Genomic DNA, 10,279 nt, shown 5'->3' with positions numbered 1-10,279 from the left:
TCCACTAGGAAGGTGGGCTCATCCTGGGCGGCTGCCCGGGGGGTCTCGGCATTGCAACTTTGCCGAGCAGCTACTTGGTCGGGGTCAAACACATTTGCAACATTCTACAAGTTTGACACCTTGGCCGATGAAGACCTCAAGTTCGGTCAATCAGTACTGCAGGGTCATCCGCACTCTCCCGCCCATACTGGAGCTTTGGTATAAACCCCATGGTCATGAAGTGGACCCCAGCATCCTCTAGGACGTATGAGAAAACAGGATTTTGATACCTACCGGTAAATCCTTTTCTCCTAATCCGTAGAGGATGCTGGGCGCCCGTCCCAGTGCGTACTTTACCTGCAGTTTTGTCATTAAAGTTACACAAGTTGTGTTATATTAGTTTCAGCATGTTGCTGTAATTGGTTCATGCCTTTGGCGTGTGTTATGTTGAATGCCATGTTGTGCGGCATGATTGAGGTGTGGGCTGGTATGTATCTCACCACTAGTATTAAAGTAAATCCTTTCCTCGAAATGTCCGTCTCCCTGGGCACAGTTCCTATAACTGAGGTCTGGAGGAGGGGCATAGAGGGAGGAGCCAGTTCACACGCATTGAAAAGTCTTAAGAGTGCCCATGGCTCCTGCAGAACCGTCTATACCCCATGGTCATGAAGTGGACACCAGCATCCTCTACGGACTACGAGAAAAGGAATTACCGGTAGGTATCAAAATCCTGTTTTCCCTGGCACGCCTGCTTTTTTTCCGAAACGGTCAGTTGCCACCCAGAAACGCCCACTTCATGTCAATCACTCTGCAGCAACCAGTGCGACTGAAATGCATCGCTAGACCCTGTGTAAAACTGCATCGTTCGTTGTGCCCGTACGTCGCGCGTGCGCATTGCGCCGCATATGCATGCTCAGAAGTGCCGTTTTATAGCCTGATCGCTGCGCTGCGAACAAATGCAGCTAGCGATCAACTCAGAATGACCACCTATAAGCTGACTCATCGTTACCATCAATTAACCCTACTACAGCAATGTCATCTGCAAATTTGATCACTTTAACAGATGCATCTGCTTACACACAGTCGTCTGATCCTTTCTTAGGGACTGGGACAGTACTTGTCAATTTCAAACTTCTTGGCACTACACAGTGACAAATTGAACAAGACCGTTAATATCCCACTCAGTTGCAACGCACATCCATGAAGGACCCTCCCCTGAATGCCATCAGGTCCCGCTGACTTGCCCGGATTTATCAGACGCAAACAATTTTGCACAGGGTCTTCTTCAAGCAACAAGGGAGTTTCCCCCTCTCGAGGGATCTGCGGCAACTGGGGCAATCTGTTACATTCTTCAAATCTACAATAAAATGAATTTAAATCGTCTGCCAATGAGTTACTAACCTCCCCATGGTCGTCCTTTTTAACTTTACACCAAGTCACTTCATATATCAACTGCCACAAGCCCCTAGGATTCTTACTCAAACTACTAAGATCTTCAATCTTTTTTGAATAACTAATTTTTGCTCTTTTGATGCCCAAACGGAGTTGTGCCCTGGCAAGTCTCAAAGCGGCCTGATCGCCGGCCTTGAAAGCTCTATCCCTGGCTTTAAGCTGGGCACGAACCTCCCCATTTAACCAAGGTTTCTCATTGCTTGCATGTATCTCTCCAGCTGAACTACAGGTCCCAGAGATGAGCAACAGGCTGTTCAGGAACCACATGTGCCAGCAATCCAGCATGCACCTGCTAGCATATGTAATTTCACTATAACGGTGTAACCACTTTTTATAAATGAATTCTTCCTATTAACAGTCACCGAATCCATTGAGGGGAGACACAGCGACACAGCATCTGCATGACTTAATGATGTACAAATATGGGGTGCGGCCTCGCCAAAATAATCCCTCTGCCCTGCACGCGGAACACTATCACCCAGATTATTGCAGATATTCCTGGTGAGAAGGGCAGCTGAAACATGCAGCTGTGTGGGGGTACTAATAACGGGGGACAGCGAGCTGTCAGGGCCTGGGAATATAGGTCACATTTATCTACAGAACTCCACTTGCTCATACACCAGTTCACTAGCTGATAGGGCAAAATGACAAATGAACCCAGCACAAAGATACCGATGGCAGGCACTAGGACCTAACATTGTCATATTGCTGCCTGCTGCCACTGCTCCCAATATACAGCAGCAGCTGCAGACTGTGATCTGCAGACAGCCAGGAGAGAGTGAGACCCTCATCCTTACACACAGAGAGACCCTGCTTACATTAATGCAATGAGACATCAGACTGACACACTGTGAGACACCACCTGCCCAGGAGGAAGTAAGTGACAGACCCTGAAATTAGAGAAGGGAACCTTTTTCTGGGTTACATTGGATGGGCTGCAATTGCAAAACACCCAGGATGGGAGAGTGTCAGAGAGAGACCCTTAGGATGAGTCTGACCTGGGAGCTGGTGAGACAGGGGAGACTTGAGTGTATACAGGAATGAAAGACCTCCCCTAGGACAGAGATATCCTCAGCACAAGGGGCAGTGGCTGCCAATTGTAGAGAGATGTATCCAGGAATAGGGGGCAGGATTTGGGATGAGAGTGCTTGGAAGACAGAGGAAGAACAGCAGGAAGGAATCAATACCCCTGACCTCAGAGACCAGCCTGGGACCATTATGCAGAGAAAACATCTGACCCGGTGAGTGCAGGATGGCAGTGAGAGGGTACCAGCTGCCCTCCTTTACCCTCTGGCTCTGTCTTCTGTAGAGGCCCATATGGTCCCTGTCGCAGCATATTCTGGAGGGCGGCCGGGATGAGGTGCTGCTTTGGTATCAGTCCAGCATGGTGGTCTGTGACTTGTGGTCCCTGTTATCTGTGATGTTAGATGATGCATTTTAATGATATATAACTGCAGGATTTGTGTGGAGTACCGGTACGTATAGTACATCTGTGCATTCATATTGGCTGTTATGTAAGGGGAGATAGCTCAGCAAGTGATTATGTATCAGTGTGGGTCAGATGGCCTAGTAATCTGGGAACATAGATCTTCCTGCGATAGTACTCATGGCTTTATGGGGTCAGGAATACATTTCTGACATGACAAGCTTCATACACACCTGTAAGACCTCCTTGACAATGCACCTTTTACGATGCTGATGTGGGTAAACCATGTAAGGGGAAGGTGGACCTGCTGCATACCTGCCTAAATGGGAAAAAAGCATTTCAGATTGTTAAAGCAACATGTAAACGCACGGCGGTAAAATGGACGCGGACTGCAGCGCCTGAGAGCCGCTTCATAAAACTGACTTACATCCAAATGTAAATGAGCCCCAAAGTTAGTAAGATCTACTTGTTGATAAAAAACACACTGATACTTTTCATGGCTTATTCGTGTATTGGGGGTCATTCTGACCCGTTCGCTTGCTGCATTTTAACGCAACAGAGCGAACGGGTCCCTGCTGCGCATGCCAGATGGCCGAAGGCCGTAGCAGGGATGCGATCGCCGCTGCCTGATTGACAGGCAGAGGCGATCGCTTGGCGGGAGGGGGCGAAACGGCTGCGTTTGGCCGCCGTTTCGTGGGTTTGGTCCGGCCAACGCTGGCGTGGCCGGACCGAACGGGGGATGAGCCGCAGCGGCTGCGTGACGTCACACGCACCGCTGCGGGCCGGGGAGCGATGAGTAGCTCCCGGCCACCACGCTAAAGCTGCGCTGGCCGGGAGCTACTCTTGAAGTGCAATGGCATCGCCGCTGTGCGATGCCTTTGCACAATTTTGCGTGGGGGGGGGCCGGACTGACATGTAGGGTGGGCTAGCCATGTGCTGGGTGTCCCCCGCATATCAGGGAAGGAGATCATAGCTGTGCTAAATTTAGCACAGCTGCAATCAACTCGGAATGACCCCCATTGTGTTCTACTCACACGTGGTTCCATATAAGTGGCCATATGAAAATGCATGTAACCTCAGGGATCTACTGTATATGGTAAATGTATTAAAGGTCGATATGTAGGGGGGGTGGACGTTATGTGCGCTGACACTGCTCCCCCACCATGTATTAATGTGGCGGTGTGTGCTCAGTTACATGCTCTGCGCCCATCATTATCAGCGTTGTTATCTAAAGAATAGTACACCGATATGCAGGGCAATGTAAGAACGGTCAGCAACACTGACCGTTCCCACACCAGCAGCGATCCATTTCATCAGCTGCAGGTGTTGCCCTACCTCCACCGCGAGGACAGCACTGACCGTTCCCACTCCAGCAGCTATCGTTTTCGTCAGCTGCATGTGTTGTTGCCCTATCTCCACCGAGGGGACAGCACTGACTGTTCCCACTCCAGCAGCTATCGATTTCGTCAGCTGCATGTGTTGTTGCCCTATCTCCACCGCGGGGACAGCACTGACTGTTCCCACTCCAGCAGCTATCGATTTCGTCAGCTGCAGGTGTTGTTGCCCCATCTCCACTGCAGGGACAGCGCTGTACCTGGTAGTGGCAGCCGCTGGCTCTGGGCTGCATGTGAGATTTCGCGATAGTAGTGAGATCTTGCACATGCGCACTGGAGCTGGCTGGGAATGGAGATGCAGCGCCAGAGGGGGGAGTTTTCACTCCACTGCTCCTTCCTGCTTCGCAAGGTCCGTGCCGCTATAATACAACTCTGCCATTGTGTCTTATCACCAATACAAGGAAATGACACTGGTGATCGCATTTGAATGTATATATCTCTGCCTTTGTTTTCCAACAATAAACCAGATACGTAATTTGGATAAGGGGCAATCAGGGAGATTGCTAAACTCTTCAGGGAGTCCAGGAGATTGCTACTATTTCAGGGAGTCTCCCTGACAATCAGGGAGAGTTGGCAAGTATGACCTGATGTAATAATGGCCCAAGGTGTAATTATATTTCTGCTTAGCGGAGGGAAATAAGGGGGGTCATTCCGAGTTGTTAGCTCGTTATTTTTTTCTCGCAACGGAGCGATTAGTCGCTAATGCGCATGCGCAATGACCGCAGTGCGACTGCGCCAAGTAAATTTGCTATGCAGTTAGGTATTTTACTCACGGCATTACGAGGTTTTTTCTTCGTTCTGGTGATCGTAATGTGATTGACAGGAAGTGGGTGTTTCTGGGCGGAAACTGGCCGTTTTATGGGTGTGTGCGAAAAAACGCTACCGTTTCTGGGAAAAACGCGGGAGTGGCTGGAGAAACGGAGGAGTGTCTGGCCGAACGCTGGGTGTGTTTGTGACGTCAAACCAGGAACGACAAGCACTGAACTGATCGCACTGGCTGAGTACGTCTCGAGCTACTCATAAACTGCACAGAGAAGTCTTTTCGCAATATTGCGAATCTTTCGTTCGCAATTTTACTATGCTAAGATTCACTCCCAGTAGGCGGCGGCTTAGCGTGTGCAAAGCTGCTAAAAGCAGCTTGCGAGCGAACAACTCGGAATGACCACCAAGGTTCTATGAAAATCAGGATTCAATGGAAAAAGTGTCTCTTACAGGGCCGGGATATAGGAAGCAGAGCCGGCCCTAGGCATAGGCAAACTAGGCAAATGCCTAGGGCATTTTGTATGCCATGGGGCACAAGCAGCTTCTGCTGATTAAAATGACATGTAGCATGCCTATATTCTGTGTGTGACTGCCACTGTATCTGCATACAAAATGCTATGTTACTGTGTATTCTTGGAAATCACTGTAACGTAAACGTTAACCGAGCTGCCAGCTGACTTTCGCCAGGCATCTCCTTCTGCATGGTGTATTGAGGCAAGATGTATGAGGACATATCTGTATCCAAGTAGAGGCAGAGGTCGCAGTGTTAGCGGTCATGTGAGTGCTGTGTGCGGGTGGGTTGGTTGTTCAGTAGTGTTCGGCATATGTGTAAGGGGCATTATGTGTATCATGTGTATAAATGCATTAATAATGGCATTAATAAAGGTTGGCATAATGTGTAATGCGCATTATGTTTATAAGGACATTAATAATGTGTGTCATATGTAAGGGGCATTACTGTGTATAAGGGCCCTCATTCCGAGTTGATCGGTCGCAAGGCGAATTTAGCAGAGTTACACACGCTAAGCCGCCGCCTACTGGGAGTGAATCTTAGCTTCTTAAAATTGCGACCGATGTATTCGCAATATTGCGATTACTAACTACTTAGCAGTTTCAGAGTAGCTTCAGACTTACTCTGCCTGTGCGATCATTTCAGTGCTTGTCGTTCCTGGTTGACGTCACAAACACACCCAGCGTTCGCCCAGGCACTCCCACCGTTTCCCCGGCCACTCCTGCGTTTTTTCCGGAAACGGTAGCGTTTTCAGCCACACGCCCCTGAAACGCCGTGTTTCCGCCCAGTAACACCCATTTCCTGTCAATCACATTACGATCGCCGGAGCGATGAAAAAGCCGTGAGTAAAATTACTTTCTTCATAGTAAAGTTACTTGGCGCAGTCGCAGTGCGAACATTGCGCATGCGTACTAAGCGGATTTTCACTGCGATGCGATGAAAAATACCGAGCGAACAACTCGGAATGAGGGCCAAGGTTTGGTGCAATGTGAATAAGGAGCAATTCAATGTGATGTAGTATGAATAAAGGGCACTACTGCGAGAAGTAACATATATAAGGTAAAGTGGTACTACTGTGTGAGGTAACATGAATTAGGAACACTATCGCATGATATAATGTGAATAAAGTTTCACTACTGTGTGGCGTAATTTAAATTGGGGGCACTATTGTGTGGCCATGCCCCTACCCAGCAAGAATACACCCCTTTTTGGGCTGTGCGCACTGTTACTATTTAAAATATAGGGGGTAGGAACACCAAAATGAGGACTTCCATGGGAGAGGGGTGATGGTGCTGGGAAAGGGGTGCAGGGTCAGAGGTGGAACTAGCGGCAGTGCTGGGGGGGGGGGGGGGTATGTGTATGTCGCATGATCTATCACCTGCAGGGTCAGAGAACAGCGCTCTGGGCAACTCCACGCCCCCCGAATACCTCCTTGTCCTGGTTCACTGCTAGAGTCCATGTCGAGGGTTAGAGTCCCGACTTCTGTTCCTGAGGGGGGGGATTTGTAGCCATAGAAAAATGGGAAGAAGAGGAATCCAGCCTCCCAATAATTCCTGCTGGGGAAAGGGGCAGCCAGAGGGTGGGGAACCCGGCCTGATCCTCTCTTTCCCCAAAACTCCTTCCTCCCTCCCCCAAAGTTTTGGAGTCACAGCATGTGCGGCCCTGAGCGCAGTACCTGGGGGCTGCCCGATACTGGAGCTCGGTTCCATCAGCCTGCTCCTACATTCTGCAAGTTTTGCTGGAGTAGGAGATAGCCTGGGGTGCACCTCAGCATGCCTGCATGGGATCTCTACTGTAAGGCAGGGGTGACCTAACTATGGGTTTCTGGGAGCTGGTCAGAAGGAGGGGTGACCTGAATACAGAGGTGACCACAGCCAGGCACAGGAATGGGGTTACAAAACTACATTGGTGCTTGCAACAGGGCACAGGAATGGGGTGACCGAACTACATGGGTGCTCGCAGCCTGCACAGGGATGGGGGTGACCAAATGACATGGGTGCTCACAACCGGGCACAGGAATGGGGTGACCTGCAGCCAGACACAGGGAGGAAGTTATGAGGCATGTACAATGTGCACTGTTTACAAGCACTTCTTGCAGGCTGTGTCCTGTAGTGTTTTTATTACTGACATTGGATATGTCTGTACTGGAGATTGCAGTGTCACAGCTTGTTATAGTATATGCTGATTTCTAACTGTATAAAATTATCTGCCGGGAGTGGTTATTGGTCAATGGGTCGACAGTGAAAAGGTCGACACCAAATGGTCGACCTGCACAAGGCCGAAAAGTCAACAGCAGGGTCGTACTAGCCTACAGGGTTACAGGGGAACCCCCCGGTGGGTCCCACTGCCTGAGGTGGGGGTGGTGGGGGGGGTTTACCAACCCAACCTCAAGGTATCAGACTGTGCACTTGAATTATACATTTTACATAGGTTATATTGTACAGCACATGGCCATTGTGTATCCTCTACAGTGCATTGCTGTTGTTAATCTGGTACATTATCATGCATGCACTAGCAGTATTTACTACATATATTTATCAAAGGGGCTCAGACCATACACTCGCTAATGGTTGGCCAAGCCTCTAAGCATGGGCCCCTACCATTGCATTCCATCGGTGGGCCCTTCATGCCCCAGTGCGACACTGGTCGTCAGGGTTGAACGGTCGACATGGAAATGGTTGACACGTGAAAAGAGCGATATGGCTTTTTAATGGGTTGTTTTTTTGTGTTAAAATGTTCCTTTCAGCACGTGGATCTCCAATTAGTGCACCGCGTCCCCTCATATGGCTCGCTTCATCCGCAGCCGCTGCATCCCTCATTTACGATTTATACAGTGTGGTGTGTTATGTCAACATTCGATATGTCAGCGGAATGTCCACACCAGAATAACAACATGTTCTCCATGTCAACATTCAGACTATTGATATGGGTGTTATGTCAACATGTGACATGTCGACATATACACTGGTGCCATGAACAAATGTTGACATTGTACATGGCTGTTTTCCACTATTTAAGCCCTAAACCTAACCTTAAATCTAGCGCTAAAATTTACTGTTGATATGACTGTCAACACGTACATTATTGACTTAATGACATTGTGACCATGCTGACGTTGTGAATTTCAACATAATGACTGGATACCCTCAAAAGCTTGCAATCAAAATGGTTGCTGAGGTTGATTAGAGTATAAAGTTTACATTCGCCACAGTTTCTCCTGGTAGAATGGAATGCTAGTAGAAGAATGGAAGGTTGAAAAATGTAAACATAAAAGGCTCAAGACGATTTATAATCATCTAGATTGTGGATCTTTAGTAATTAGGTCCTTCTGTCCATCACGCATTCATACACTTCACATACTGGTGTACTCTGGTTAAGGGGGTAATTCTGAGTTGATCGCAGCAGCAAGTTTGTTAGCAATTGGGCAAAACCATGTGCACTGCAGGGGGGGCAGATATAACATTTGCAGAGAGAGTTAGATTTGGATGGGTTATTTTGTTTCTGTGCAGGGTAATTACTGGCTGCTTTATTTTTACACTGCAATTTAGATTTCAGTTTGAATACACCCCACCCAAATCTAACTCTCTCTGCACATGTTATATCTGCCCCTCCTGCAGTGCACATGGTTTTGCCCAACTGCTAACAAATTTGCTGCTGCGATCAACTCAGAATTAGCCAATAAAAGCGATGTTCCTTTAGTAGTGGCAAGCAGGCCTTTGTGTCACCTTTTTCCTCCTGAAGCCCATTCAGCCAGCTAGTCCAACGCCATGTTTGTGCCGTATGACACTACTAGGGTCATTACAGGACCAAAGGCTCTGTTGATCTGGCTGCTAATCAGGGATGCACTTAAGTTATTTAGATTTAGTACATGAGTCACAAAAAAAAATATGTGCATGAAACTGTGGGTGGAGCGTGATGACACGAAGCTGTTCCGCTGCCGCTGGCATCATCCCATTGAACAGCAGTGCAAAAAATAACACTAATTTCATGCTCGTAGCAATGAGACAGTAACAGTTGCAAAAACTCCTTTAAAACGGCAAATACAAATTCTAAACATGCTCTCACTGTTACTATATAAGCCATATAGTGGCTATCCATAACCCTTTATATCCTTCACCTTACACACCTGTGGCCCATATGCCCTCCTCCTCACTAAGCTGTGTCCCAAATGCTCCTCTGCTCACCTGCTTATGCCCCCCTTTATCATTCTGTTCCCCACATGCCCCATGCACAGCGTTTTGTCCCTTGTGCTCTCCTCTTCAGTCTGGACTCCATTTGCTATGTCCTTACCAACTTGTAACCACATGCTCTCTCCTCACCAGTCTGGACTCCATTTGCTATGTCCTTACCATCTTGTAACCACATGCACTCTCCTCATCAGTCTGGACTCCATTTGCTATGTCCTTACCATCTTGTAACCACATGCACTCTCCTCACCAGTCTGGACTCCTTTTGCTATGTCCTTACCAACTTGTAACCACATGCTCTCTCCTCACCAGTCTGGACTCCATTTGCTATGTCCTTACCATCTTGTAACCACATGCACTCTCCTCATCAGTCTGGACTCCATTTGCTATGTCCTTGCCATCTTGTAACCACAGGCACTCTCCTCACCAGTCTGGACTCCATTTGCTCCCTCCACTTGTTGTACCCCACATGCCTCTCTCCTCAGCATTCTGGACTCCACTTGCTCCCTCCTCACATGCTTGTACCCCACATAACCCTCTCCTCACCAGTCTGGACTCCACTTGCTCC

General features: G+C 48.4%; 1 protein-coding gene across 2 annotated transcripts in view; it reads left to right on the top strand.

The window, feature by feature from the left end:
- Positions 1–2,171: 2,171 nt before the first annotated feature.
- The window catches only part of ST6GALNAC6 (ST6 N-acetylgalactosaminide alpha-2,6-sialyltransferase 6), a 29,205-nt gene continuing 21,097 nt past the window's right edge, over positions 2,172–10,279 (top strand). Inside the window, exon 1 of one of the 2 annotated variants that reach the window (XM_063936648.1) lies at positions 2,172–2,307. The gene's annotated coding sequence lies outside the window, so the exon portion shown is untranslated. The other variant, XM_063936649.1, reaches the window with a different exon arrangement.

This window comes from Pseudophryne corroboree, chromosome 8 (assembly GCF_028390025.1).
Source record: "Pseudophryne corroboree isolate aPseCor3 chromosome 8, aPseCor3.hap2, whole genome shotgun sequence".
In the NCBI taxonomy this organism is placed as follows: Eukaryota; Metazoa; Chordata; class Amphibia; order Anura; family Myobatrachidae; genus Pseudophryne; species Pseudophryne corroboree.
This window is presented reverse-complemented; position numbering and strand designations above follow the sequence as displayed.